This window comes from Nerophis ophidion, linkage group LG04, assembly GCF_033978795.1.
Source record: "Nerophis ophidion isolate RoL-2023_Sa linkage group LG04, RoL_Noph_v1.0, whole genome shotgun sequence".
NCBI classification, from domain to species: Eukaryota; Metazoa; Chordata; class Actinopteri; order Syngnathiformes; family Syngnathidae; genus Nerophis; species Nerophis ophidion.
This window is the reverse complement of record NC_084614.1, coordinates 56,695,379-56,707,975: the sequence shown is the minus strand read 5'-3', so window position 1 is coordinate 56,707,975 and position 12,597 is coordinate 56,695,379. Positions and strand designations below refer to the sequence as shown.

Here is a 12,597-nt window from a genome sequence, read left to right as displayed (position 1 = left end):
GGTAGACTGACTGAAGCGTAGCTGCCAGTTTGCGCCTACAGCCCCTCCGACCACCACCAATCATTCATTCACCAGTGTGAGCGGCACCGGGGGCAAAGGGTGAAGTGTCCTGCCCAAGGACACAACTGCAGCGATTTGGATGTCAATAGGTGGGAAGCGAACCTGCAACCCTCAGGTTTCTAGCACGGCCGCTCTACCCACTACGCCATGCCGCCCCAATTGCATTGGTCATTTCCTCTGCTATTTGGATTAATGCCACCAATGTTGAGATGTTAGTTCTGTATCCGTATTGGTTGTTTTCAAGTATTTCGCTTTTATTTATGAATTTGTATAATCTGTTCAAATGATAGAAGTAAGAATACAGCTTTATAGTTTGTAAACTTTTTTTTGCCCCCAGTTTTACACATAGAAGCTAAATAAATGAACCCAAAAGGTGTTTTGCTTCACATAAGTATATTTCCTTTTTAAAAATGATAACGATGGAACAGTGATGCTGTTCCACTCCAGTGCTGCAGGTGGTGGTAATGCATCGCAAAGTGGCTACAAACAACTAACTACACCTTCATCTCCACAGTCCATGTACTAAATCCTGTGGGTCACTGCGCCACTTTAACCTGACTCTCACCGGATCCTTGTAGTTCGCTGAGCTCCACACAAGGATCTGGAACTTCTCAATTGGAAATGTATGTCAGAAGGTGGGGCCTTATAAAAAAAAAAAATGTATGTGATTGGATAAACCACTTGTCTGTTATCTTGAATGACATGTTAGTTCAACCACTCACATATAAATTCAATCCGTGACGCTGATGAGAGCGACGCTGGGAAATCCAAAACAGAACAGCCAACATATTGGATAACGACAAAGCGAAAAGTTAGAGAACTTTTACTGAAACAACGTAGCAATGTCAGTAGACGATTGATGTTACAAAACAGTTGCAATTGCAGAATCAATGTCAGCACACAACTCCTCACTCCTTGCCACCATTGTTGTTTGAATTAAACAGTCACTCCGGCGCTACATAAAATCTATGAAATCCCGCCCGGTGATCCTGATTGGTTCATTATTTTTTGCTATCTTGGAGGAGTTTGCATTGTCTTCGAGCCCAGATCCTTGTGTGGAGCTCAGCGAACTACAAGGATTTGGGAGAGAGTTAGGTTAATAATAATAATAATAATGGATTAGATTTATATCACGCTTTTCTATTATTAGATACTCAAAGCGCTCACAGAGAAGTGGGAACCCATCATTCATTCACACCTGGTGGTGGTAAGCTACATCTGTTGCCACAGCTGCCCTGGGGTAGACTGACGGAAGCGTGGCTGGTTAGCGCCACTTAGCTTTGTGTCTGTACCAAATTTAAATCGGGTCTCCCTTAGCCCATGTGACACCGCTTTTGTGGCTAAGGACAATCAACACAAAACTTCTCAACAAGGTAACAAAAGTAAAATATTCACATAAATCATCCTTAAATTTGCAATATGTTTTCCCCTCTACAACATCTGAATTTTTGGGAATTTAATGTAGTAGAACCAGCTGGGAAACCTATGTTAGCATTAGCTCCTTTAGCTTCTACCCATGTCTTTGTTTGTTCATCAAATTAGAACATATTATTCAAAGCAGTTTCTTAAAGTGAATAAAATTAGCATCGACTGGGGGATCCTGGATTATCTGTGTGGAGTTTGTAAGTTTTCCCCGTGACTACGTGGGTTCCCTCCTGGTACTGCAGCTTCCTCCAACCTCCAAAGACATGCACCTGGGGATAAGTTGATTGGCAACACTAAATTGGCCCTAGTGTGTGAATGTGAGTGTGAATGTTGTCTGTCTGTCTGTGTTGGCCCTGGGATGAGGTGGCGATCCGTCCAGGGTGTACACCGCCTACCGCCTGAATGCAGCTGAGATTGATTTCAGCACCCCCCATCACCCCGAAAGGGACAAGCGGTAGAAAATTGATGGACGGATGGATGGATCTACTGGGGGAGACCGGCAGCAAAACCCACAGTTGCTCCTGACTGCAGCTTTAAGCTCAAATGCATCTTTCCACTCACTGTATTTCAAATTAGTCCAGTCTTTTTGTGTATAGTCCTTAAATGTGGCGACAACCCTGTTTGATATTTTCCATTATTTTTTCGCTCATAAAGAGCAGACAATATAATATGTAAGAGGGAAAAGCTCAGGAGTGTCGAGACCAAAACCTTGTTTGCCCAGTGAAAGAAAGCATATCGTTTGTGACACGGCCAGTATGTTAAGCTCTTTCTTTAGGGTTCAGCATCATTTCCTCTCAGCCGCCAGCTCAGGTTGCCTGATATGGATCACTCCTGACACAATCCTGCTGTTCCCTCCTTTGCTTGACCAACTTCTCTCACACCCACCCTCCCTATGTCAGCAGCTGACAGCCCCTCCACAAAGGTTAGAGTTGTTTCCCAAGACAGCCTTTGGGGGGCACTGGTAGCACGCGCAGGGGAGGTCTTTATCGCGTGTGTCCTGTGCATCCTCTAACTGCCACACAAGGTCAAACTATTGATGTCAGTACAAGAAGCTGCAGACTAATCTGCAGACAAGTAAAGAGAGAAACTGCATCCCAATTAGTCGATACTGCTCCATGCACATCTAATATGATCCAATGCAAAGCTATATGAACGTGTCTTTCATAAAGATAGTAATGTTCACTTTTGATTGAAGGAGAGGCATCAATTTAGAAATGTTTGTTATTAGTAGGGAAGTATACAACCATAATTTTACATTCCAATACTGTCGAAGTCAAACTGACATGTGGAGTCAGTTAGGGCTGCAGCTAATAATTATTTTAGTAATTTAATAATTTATCGATCAGTTTATTTGATTAATCAAGTAATCAGATAAAACATACTCACGGGAAAATAGTTCAAATAAACACAGAATTTTTTTTCTTTATCATACTTAAAGTTCTGGATAGTCAGTGGGGATTTTATTCATATTTTTTTAGTTACACTTATTTTAGCTATGGAGTAGTTTATGGATTAGTTTGTTGGTTAATCGAGTAATCAGATAAAACACCCTTAAGCCTAAATGCGGAATTTAATAAAATAGTTTAAATAAACGCTAATTCATATTTTATCTTGCATATTTTAAATTCTAGACGTCAATGCGGATTTTGTAAATATTTTTTGGGTTAAATTAATTAAATAATTGAAGCAACAGAACACAAATGTAAGCTTTTTTTCTAACTAAAAGAATCTCTGCAACACTCATACATACTGTATATATTTTGTCACAAATTAAATGATTGTGTGTAGAAAAAGTGTGATGATAACCATAGAACAGGACATTGGAACTTACACTATACCTGTCAAATTTTGCATTTGCAAATGAAAATGAGAAAATAAAAGATTTTGGACAGTGGAAGCTTTTTGTTATCTGTAAGAAAGACCCAAAAGACTGACAAGTGTGGCGCTACTGTTACTAAATTTTGACGGTGTTGCGCTGATGGTACCTGGGTGTTGCTAAATTTGCTAAGGGGACTGGAAATTGTGCTGCTTTTAAAATATACCTAAGAAATATGTGAAACTATTACAACTGAGGGACATTTGGAAAGAACTTTAAAATAAGCAGAGCAGGCTTTGCTGGCCCTGATGGCACACCACTGATTTGCGCACGATTGACAAGTGATGCACCGAAAATTTGGTCGCCTTGAATAGACTTTGCTCACCAAAACCGGACGTTGCGATGAAATATCTATTTCCGCTGGCGACTGCGTCTTTGCCGGTGCACATGAATGACGTACTTCGCACAAAGCTGACGGAAAAGTCACATTCAGGTCGCATTGCGCTTAGACTGAAGTCACATTTGAAAATATTAGATTCCAATCGGATTCAGGACTACCTCCTGATGTGGCCTGAATCGTATGAAAAGATCAGATTTGAAGCACTTTGGAGCGTTCAGACTGGCAAAGAAATCTGATCCATGTCACTTGAGGGCAAAAAAATCAGATTTGGTGTGCAGTGTAAACATGGCCGAGAAAGACGCTGGGGAAAAGATCTCCTGAAAGTTGGTCAAGTTAGCAAACAACAAAAAGGTTTATATGCTATTCTTTAAAATAATGGTAATCAATGAAGCGGAGTCATCAAACAAACTGAAATTATTTTTCAATTTGAGCTTTAACTTTATCTTAAATTATATCTGACTTATCCAATCCAATCCACTTTATTTATATAGCACATTTTAACAACAATAACATTTCCAAAGTGCTGCACAGCCATGTTAAAAACAATTGTAAAAAAAAAAATAAATAAATAAATAAAATAAAATAAAAAAAGTATATATATATGTATATTATGCTCCACCAATGACTGAATAAAAACAAAAAATAAATAAATATAAAACCAATAAAAACAATATAAAAACAAATATGATTAAAAACTATTTTAAAGGGTAAAATCAATTAAAACATCCATCCATCCATTTTCTACCGCTTGTCCCTTACGGGGTCGCGGGGGGCGCTGGCGCCTATCTCAGCTACAATCGGGCGGAAGGCGGGGTATACCCTGGACAAGTCGCCACCTCATCGCAGGGCCAACACAGATAGACAGACAACATTCACACACTAGGGCCAATTTAGTGTTGCCAATCAACCTATCCCCAGGTGCATGTCTTTGGAAGTGGGAGGAAGCCGGAGTACCCGGAGGGAACACACGCATTCACGGGGAGAACATGCAAACTCCACACAGAAAGATCCCCAGCCTGGATTTGAACCCAGGACTACAGGAACTTCGTATTGTGAGGCAGACGCACTAACCCCTCTTCCACCGTGAAGCCTCAATTAAAACATCCATTTCCATTTTCTACCGCTTATTCCCTTTCGGGGTCGCGGGGGGCGCTGGCGCCTATCTCAGCTACAATCGGGCGGAAGGCGGGGTATACCCTGGACAAGTCGCCACCTCATCGCAGGGCCAACACAGATAGACAGACAACATTCACACACTAGGGCCAATTTAGTGTTGCCAATCAACCTATCCCCAGGTGCATGTCTTTGGAAGTGGGAGGAAGCCGGAGTACCCGGAGGGAACACACGCATTCACGGGGAGAACATGCAAACTCCACACAGAAAGATCCCCAGCCTGGATTTGAACCCAGGACTACAGGAACTTCGTATTGTGAGGCAGACGCACTAACCCCTCTGCCACCGTGAAGCCTCAATTAAAACAGTAAAATAAAAATCAAAGTTTATAAAAAACACAGAGGACAACAGAGAACAGAGGACCACACAACTCACGTAGTGTTAAAAGCCAAAGAATAAAAGTGGGTCTTAAGACGAGACTTAAAACACTCCACTGTGGAAGCAGTTTGAACATGGAGCGGCAGAGTGTTCCAGAGCTTAGGGCCGACCACAGAGAAGGCCCTGTCTCCCCTGGTCTTAAGTCTGGTCTTGGGCACCACGAGCTGGAACTGGCTCTCGGACCTCAGAGCGCGCGCAGGAATGTAAATTTGGATAAGGTCCGAGATATATTGAGGTGCCAGTCCATGTAAAGATTTAAAAACAAACAGCAATGTTTTAAAATCAATTCTAAAATGAAGAGGGAGCCAGTGCAAACTCTGAAGAATTGGGGTTATATGCTGGCGTTTCCTGGCCCCTGTTAAAAGTCGTGCTGCCGCGTTCTGGACTAACTGCAACCGGGAAATAACTTTTTGGCTAATGCCAGCATAAAGTGCATTGCAGTAGTCCAGGCGACTTGAAATAAAAGCATGCACGACTTGTTCAAAAAGGTTAAAAGATAAAGACGGTTTAACCTTTACTAAAAGAGGAAGGTGATAAAAACACGATTTTAAAACGCCATTGACTTGTTGGTTTAGTTTAAAATCGCTGTCTATAGTGACGCCAAGGCTGGTGACTTTGGGACGCACATAATTTTGCAATGGTCCCTAGTCAGTGAGGGCCGGACCAAAAACTAAAATTTCCGTTTTTCCCTCATTCATTATTAAAAAATTCTGGGCTAACCAAGCCTTGACGTCGCATAGACAGTTAAGAAGGGGTGTCAGGGGGCCGTGGCTTTTTGAAATCGGCATATAAATTTGGCAGTCATCTGCATAAAAGTGATAAAACACTCCATGTTTCTTAAAAATATCTCCAAGAGGGAGGAGATAAAGAGCGAACAGGATGGGGCCTAAAATAGATCCCTGGGGGACACCACTGTAAAGCGGGGCAGAAGAGGAGGTGGCGTCCCCCAGCCTGACAGAGAAGGACCTCTCAGACAGGTAAGATCTTAACCACGCTAACGCAGTCCCCCTGACACCCACACAGTCTCTCAGGCGGTCTAAAAGAATTGTGTGGTCGACTGTGTCAAAGGCAGCTGTAAGATCTAAAAGCACTAAAATGGCAGAGCTGCCAGAATCAGACATTAAAAGCAAGTCATTAAAAACCTTTAAAAGTGCAGATTCAGTACTGTGCAAAGCTTTGTATCCAGACTGAAATGGATCTAAAGTGCTATTTTCATCTAAAAAAGGCTGCAGTTGTGCCAGAACACATTTCTCCAAAATCTTTGACACAAAAGGTAATTTGGAAATGGGCCGATAATTTGACAAACTTGTCGGATCAAGACCTGTTTTTTTAATCAAAGGCTCAACAACAGCTCTTTTACAAAAGGAGGGGACACAGCCAGAAATCAAGCTGCTGTTGATGATGTTCCTAACAGACAAGTCAATAGTGTCCCAGATTTCTTTAAAAAAGCGAGGGGGGACTGGGTCTGTGGGACATGACGAGGGTTTTAGCTTGCCGACTATTCCTGTAAGTTCAGGCATGGACACAGGCTCAAAGTGACAGAACACAGTCAAGCACTGAGTGGCCACGTTAAAACTTAATGGAAAACGAGAAAGATTTGCCCGAATAGAAGCAACCTTATCATTAAAAAAGGAGAGAAATTTCTCACAAGTTTCACTTGTCATCACCAGTGAAGTGGCTGGATTCGGTTTAAGAACATTACTAATAGTATTAAAAAGAACACGTGGCTTACTGATGCTATTTAAAATTAAGTCTGACAAATATTTTGTTTTCTCAGCTTTAACCCACTTTGATAATTTCGACAGTTTTCTTTTAAAATTTGATGGGAGACTTCCAAGTGATCCCCTTTCCACTTGCGCTCCGCCCTTCGCCACTCACGCCGAGCTGTGCGTGTGGTTTCATTGAGCCAAGGTTCCTGTTTTGGTTTGGGACGTATAGCTCTGAGGGGCGCTATACTATCCAGAATCTTAGAACATCCATCCCATCCATCCATTTTCTACCGCTTATTCCCTTTTGGGGTCTTAGAACATGTCGAAAAAAAAGAGTACATCAATTGTTCAGTGTCTGCAGGGTTTGATATACTCTGCATGTACTCAGTAAACAAAGGAGAAAAGGCGGCTGCGGTGTCAGACCTAAGAACGCGCGATGACGCACGGCAAGCGGCTTTACATCAGGTTCAAAAGTTAAATTAAACATAACAGGACTGTGATCACTGAACACCACATCACCAACAACAACATTGTCAACAATAAAACCATAAGACAGTACGAGGTCTAGTGTATGCCCGCGTTCGTGTGTAGAACCACACACAGACTGTACAAAGTTAAAAGAGTCAATGACATTCAGGAAGCTCCTGGATAATGGTTCGTCTGGGCAGCAGGTGTGAATATTAAAATCACCAACAATTAAGACACGATCATATTTGGGCAGGATTTCGGCCAGAAATTCAGAAAAGTCATTTATAAAGTCTTTCTGGTACTTGGGTGGTCGATATATGACGACACACAGGACGACATCAGAAAGACCCAGTTCAAACATGCATAGTTTGAAGCTAGAAAGGAGGATTGCAGGCGGATCTGACGGCATTTAAAGTCATTTTTAAAAACGACTGCTAATCCTCCTCCTTTTCGGCCGGACGACCGCGGAGAATTAAAATAGGAACACTCCGGAGGCAGAAGTTCATTAAGAGCGGCGGACTCACCGACTCTCACCCAGGTTTCTGTCAAACAGAGGAGGTCCAGTCCGCGGGAGACGAATAAATCCTTCAGGATAAATGTTTTGTTGGTCAATGATCTTGCGTTAACAAGACTGAACTTAACGGGGGCCGGCGCGTCCAAGGCCGCTGCTAATCCAGGTGGAGCCCGACACAGAGGCCGCAGGTGGTGGGAATTCACGCCGCGTCTCCGGGGGCGGGGCCAGCAGGAACGAGGCGGGCGAGCTTCCCTCTGCAGACCGACAACAGGCACAATCCAGGACCCGGGGGATCCAGCGAACGCGGGTGCAGGAAGAGACCAGGTACCGGACCATACCTCCTTCGGGAAGCCACGGAAAGGCGGGCCAGGAGTGCCCTAACTCTCACCAGCTGGCCGCCACATTTGCAGCGGCGCCGGTGGCGCTTTCGCCGGGGGGGAGGAGCCAGTGGGCGAAAAAGGAAAGGAGGAATCCGGCCAGGTGAGAACGTTGACTTGGACGTCGAAAAACCAACGTCGAAGTTGATCATGTCCGTGTGAGAGGGACACAGATCCAACAGCGTTTGGCGATCATACACAAACAGTGAGTCGACAGGGACAACTAAAAACGTGAACAGCACAAAAACAATAGATAGACGGCAGGCCATAGCACACACTGGCGCCATCTTGGATTTTCCCATCATGCAATTCATCTCAAAGGGTCATCTCAAAGGTTCTTGAAAATGAAAGGTGGCCTTACATTCAGTGTCGTTTCATATTCGGGCCAATACAGTAAATTAAGTGATAATAGTCCAAAAATTGGCCAGTTACCTCTCCTCTATGCATCTTCAAGTAACATTGATGAGTATAGATTGTAAAACAGTTTTGTGATGAAAACAAATGTTGGGTAACTAATAAAGTGTCCATGGGTATGTTTCGCTGTGCATGACAGAATCCCAGTAATAGGGTAAACGTTAATTAGCGAGGATCCTTGACGGACATGACTATAAAAAGGATGTCAGCAATGGTGCTCATGCATGATAGACATTATAATAGGGCTGTTTCAGCGTGCATAAATCTTTTGTCTCTTTGCCGAGTGAAATAAGATATGCAGAAGCTTCAGGGTGTTATTCCAACTCCAGCTGCAGTACGGCCCCTTCAACAAGGCAGTGAAAATGCAATGAAATAGGGTGGGTGTAGTGTTGAGTTGAAATAAAAATGCTCTAGTCCTCTGTGGCACATGAAAAACACAATATTTACTGACTTTACTGACAAGGTGTAAATATCTTAAACACGGCATACATTAGTGCTTTATATTTGGCGTGTCAAGTATTTGCGGTTCCTTCACAGCTTATTCCTTGATTTGTGCCATATTAGATCACTCTCCCTCCCTCAAACTCTCCAAAATTGAATGACGAGCCAAATATGTAGACAGAAATGAGCCTCATCTTGCTCCCAAGGTGGCTGCTGCTGCTGCGTGATGTAAAAGCTGTCTCAGAGCTTTGCACTCGCCCTATAATCATATGTAGAATCCCGCTGGAATCCTTTCGGGATGAAATAATTATTCATGCTGACGCAGTTGGTGTTACATATGGAGGTGTTAAGTGTCTTCAGAGACCTCCAACATCCCACTAGGAAATTCAAAGCAGGTACAGTCGACTGCAGGCTTATTCTAGAAAGGAGCCTAACCGAAGTCATTTGCCCTGTCCAACTATGTGGCAGGAACACTGGCTCAGTATATAAGGAAGATTAAAGCCAGGGGAAAGTATGTAACCCATTTAGTGGCTAAATTTAATACAATACAAGATTTATTTCTTTTTACCTGAGGATACCTGTACTTTTTCAATTTTAGAATGTTGTATTATTGCTATTGACCTCAAAAGCATGGCTAATTAACTGGCGGCGCAGGTGAGTTTAATTCAAGACTTCCACTCACATTTTTGCAGCAGATTCAGAAAAGCGCCAAAGCACTGTCTTTGACAGCAGGTCCTTCAAAACCGTACAACAGACAAACAAGCTCCAGCAGGAGTGGACTTTGAAGTAGGATGGTAGGTTTGCTCAGCTATGCAAACAACACTATAAAGTTTAATTCATATAAAATTTGTGGGCCGCACTTACATTAAACTTTCATATTAAGGTGGGGACTACAAAATATCGTAAGCCAATTTGCAGCCTGCGACTCTGAGACTACTGTTCACAAGAAAGTTCTCTCTGACGATATGTTAGCAGTGTAACATTTATTCCAGTCTCATTAGCTTCTATGTAACATCCCATCCCTACAAAACCTCTTCAATTGGAAACGACAACTCTAAAAAGGTGTGCAATTTTGCAGACGGAATAATAATAATATCAGAATGTGTGATGTGTATGGCCTTTTAGCATTCATTATCATCTCTGTTAGATGCGATTGCATTCAATGATGTTGCTTCTGCAATAACAATATAGGCGATTCTATTCTGCAGACAGCAAACATCTGGCAGGTACACTATATTGCCAAACGTATTTGGCCACCCATCCACATAATGACAATCAGGTGTCCTAATCACTAGGCCCAATGTATAGAATCAAGCAATTAGGCAGGGAGACACGTTCTAAAAACATGTGTGAAAGAATGGGTCGCTCTCAGTGATTTCCAGCGTGGAACTGTCATAGGATGCCACCTGTGCAACAAATCCAGTCGTGAAGTTTCCTCGCTCCTAAATATTACAAAGTCAACTTTATTATAAGAAAAGTGAAGAGTTTGGGAACAACAAACAGCAAGTCAGCCACCAGGTAGTAGACTGACAGAGAGGGTCAGGGGATGTTGAAGCGCATAGTGCAAAGACTTTCTGTACAGTCAGCTCCAAACTTCATGTGACCTTCCAATTAGCCCACGTACAGTACGCAGAGAGCTTCATGGAATGGGTTTCCATGGCCGAGCAGCAGCATCTAAACCATACATCACCAAGTCCAATGCAAATCGTCGGATGCAGTGGTGTAAAGCACATTGCAACTGGACTATAGAGCAGTGGAGACGCCTTCTCTGGACTGATGAATCACGCTTTTACATCTGGCAATCTGATGGACCCGTCTGGGTTTGGAGGTTGCCAGGAGAACGCTAAATTTCTGCATTGTGCCGAGTGTGAAATTTGGTGGAGGAGGAATTATGGTGTGGGGTTGGTTTTTCAGTAGTTTAACTTGGCCCCTTAGTTCCAGTGAGGGGAACTTTGAATGCTCCAGGATACCAAAACATTTTGGACAATTCCACGAAATGGCACTTCAAGTTCATATGTGACTAAAGGCAGGTGGCCAAATACTTTTGGCAATATAGTGTATCTTAAGAGATGTGTAAAAAAATGCTTCTTTATGAAAAAATGAATGACATTACATGCAGCTGCAGATCTTTGACGGCAGGTCCTAAAAACCGTAAAACAGACCAACAAGCTCCAGCAGCAGTGGACAGTAGGACTTTGGACAACTTGATTTTGCAATAAAACAGCCTTTGTGCTTTTCTGCTTGGAATTTGCAAATATCGGATTGCTTACGTTGGTCATTAAGCATATTGTTGTGTATTCATATAGGTCATGGTCAAAAACGGCCTATAATAATATTTCCTAAGCCCGAGTAGCCTGCCAAAAACCTCACACGGCATCGACTTTTTCTTTTCTGCTCAACTTAGTCATTCAACGTGATTACAAAACATGTCCCCAAGGACCTTTTGAGTGCTGGCGAAGCAAAACTACACTCCTTTTTGTATGACGCTCTATTTGCCCTATTCAAAAAAAGCTGCCTGTATGTACAAGGAGGTGTGACAGCTACGTGATGGCTCCTGTTCCACAAGGACATACTGTAAGCTCTTGTGGAAGGGGTCTGTCCTTGTAATTTCACTAAAAACCTAACCTTGCCGACAGCCTTCTTACCATTGATACGGTGCAGAACATATTTGTCAGCACATCTACTCAGCGCTGTGAAAAAGACTACGGATAGGGGGCCGGTGACTATCTTTCTTAGTGCATATTTAAAGCCAAGTGGGAGTTTGCATCAGTGTTGTAGGCAATTCATTGCTGTGTTATCTGTTGTAATCCCAATAGTCCGCTAAAATAACTCTTCATACTCACCGTAGTGATAATATGGCAGGGGAGCCGGTAAATAATAGCAAGCAAAAATGTGCCTCTAATCCCGATTGTGAAGCAATCCGCAGCTCTTTTCACAAGGGAAATGGCAGCTCTATGTAAAAACTTAAAAAAACAAAATTCCACATGCACTAATATCATTGCGCAGTCACTATTTGTCCAAAATGATCAAAGCAGCTGACTTCCTCTAAATTAGGGGTCATAAACTCAATTAAACTGGGGGTCGCTGGAGGAAGAGTCTGGATGAGGCTGGGCGGCATCAGGTATTCCGCAAGAAATGCTTTGTTAAAAAAATTCCAATCTCATCAAATGTCTTTATCTTTGTGTGTTTTTTAACACAAAATAAGATACAAATTAAGATAAAACAAGAAAACACAAATGTTTGGAACTGTAGAATATAATGTAATTACACTTGGTGTCAGTGTCGTGTTTCGCCGGCGCATGGAGAACGTCTCGATGCCCAGAGAACGTAATTTCTGCTTCTTTTTCCTGTTGCAGCAGCACAGCGGTCGGCTGGTTATAGCCTGGGATAGCGAGCGCAAAAGGGAGACCGCTCCCGCAGTG

At 42.7% G+C, this 12,597-nt stretch overlaps 1 protein-coding gene across 11 annotated transcripts in view; it reads right to left on the bottom strand.

Annotated features, from left to right (window-relative positions):
* The window catches only part of LOC133551610 (neurexin-2-like), a 439,020-nt gene that overhangs the window by 18,094 nt on the left and 408,329 nt on the right, over positions 1-12,597 (bottom strand). The gene's annotated exons all lie outside the window — the stretch shown is intronic.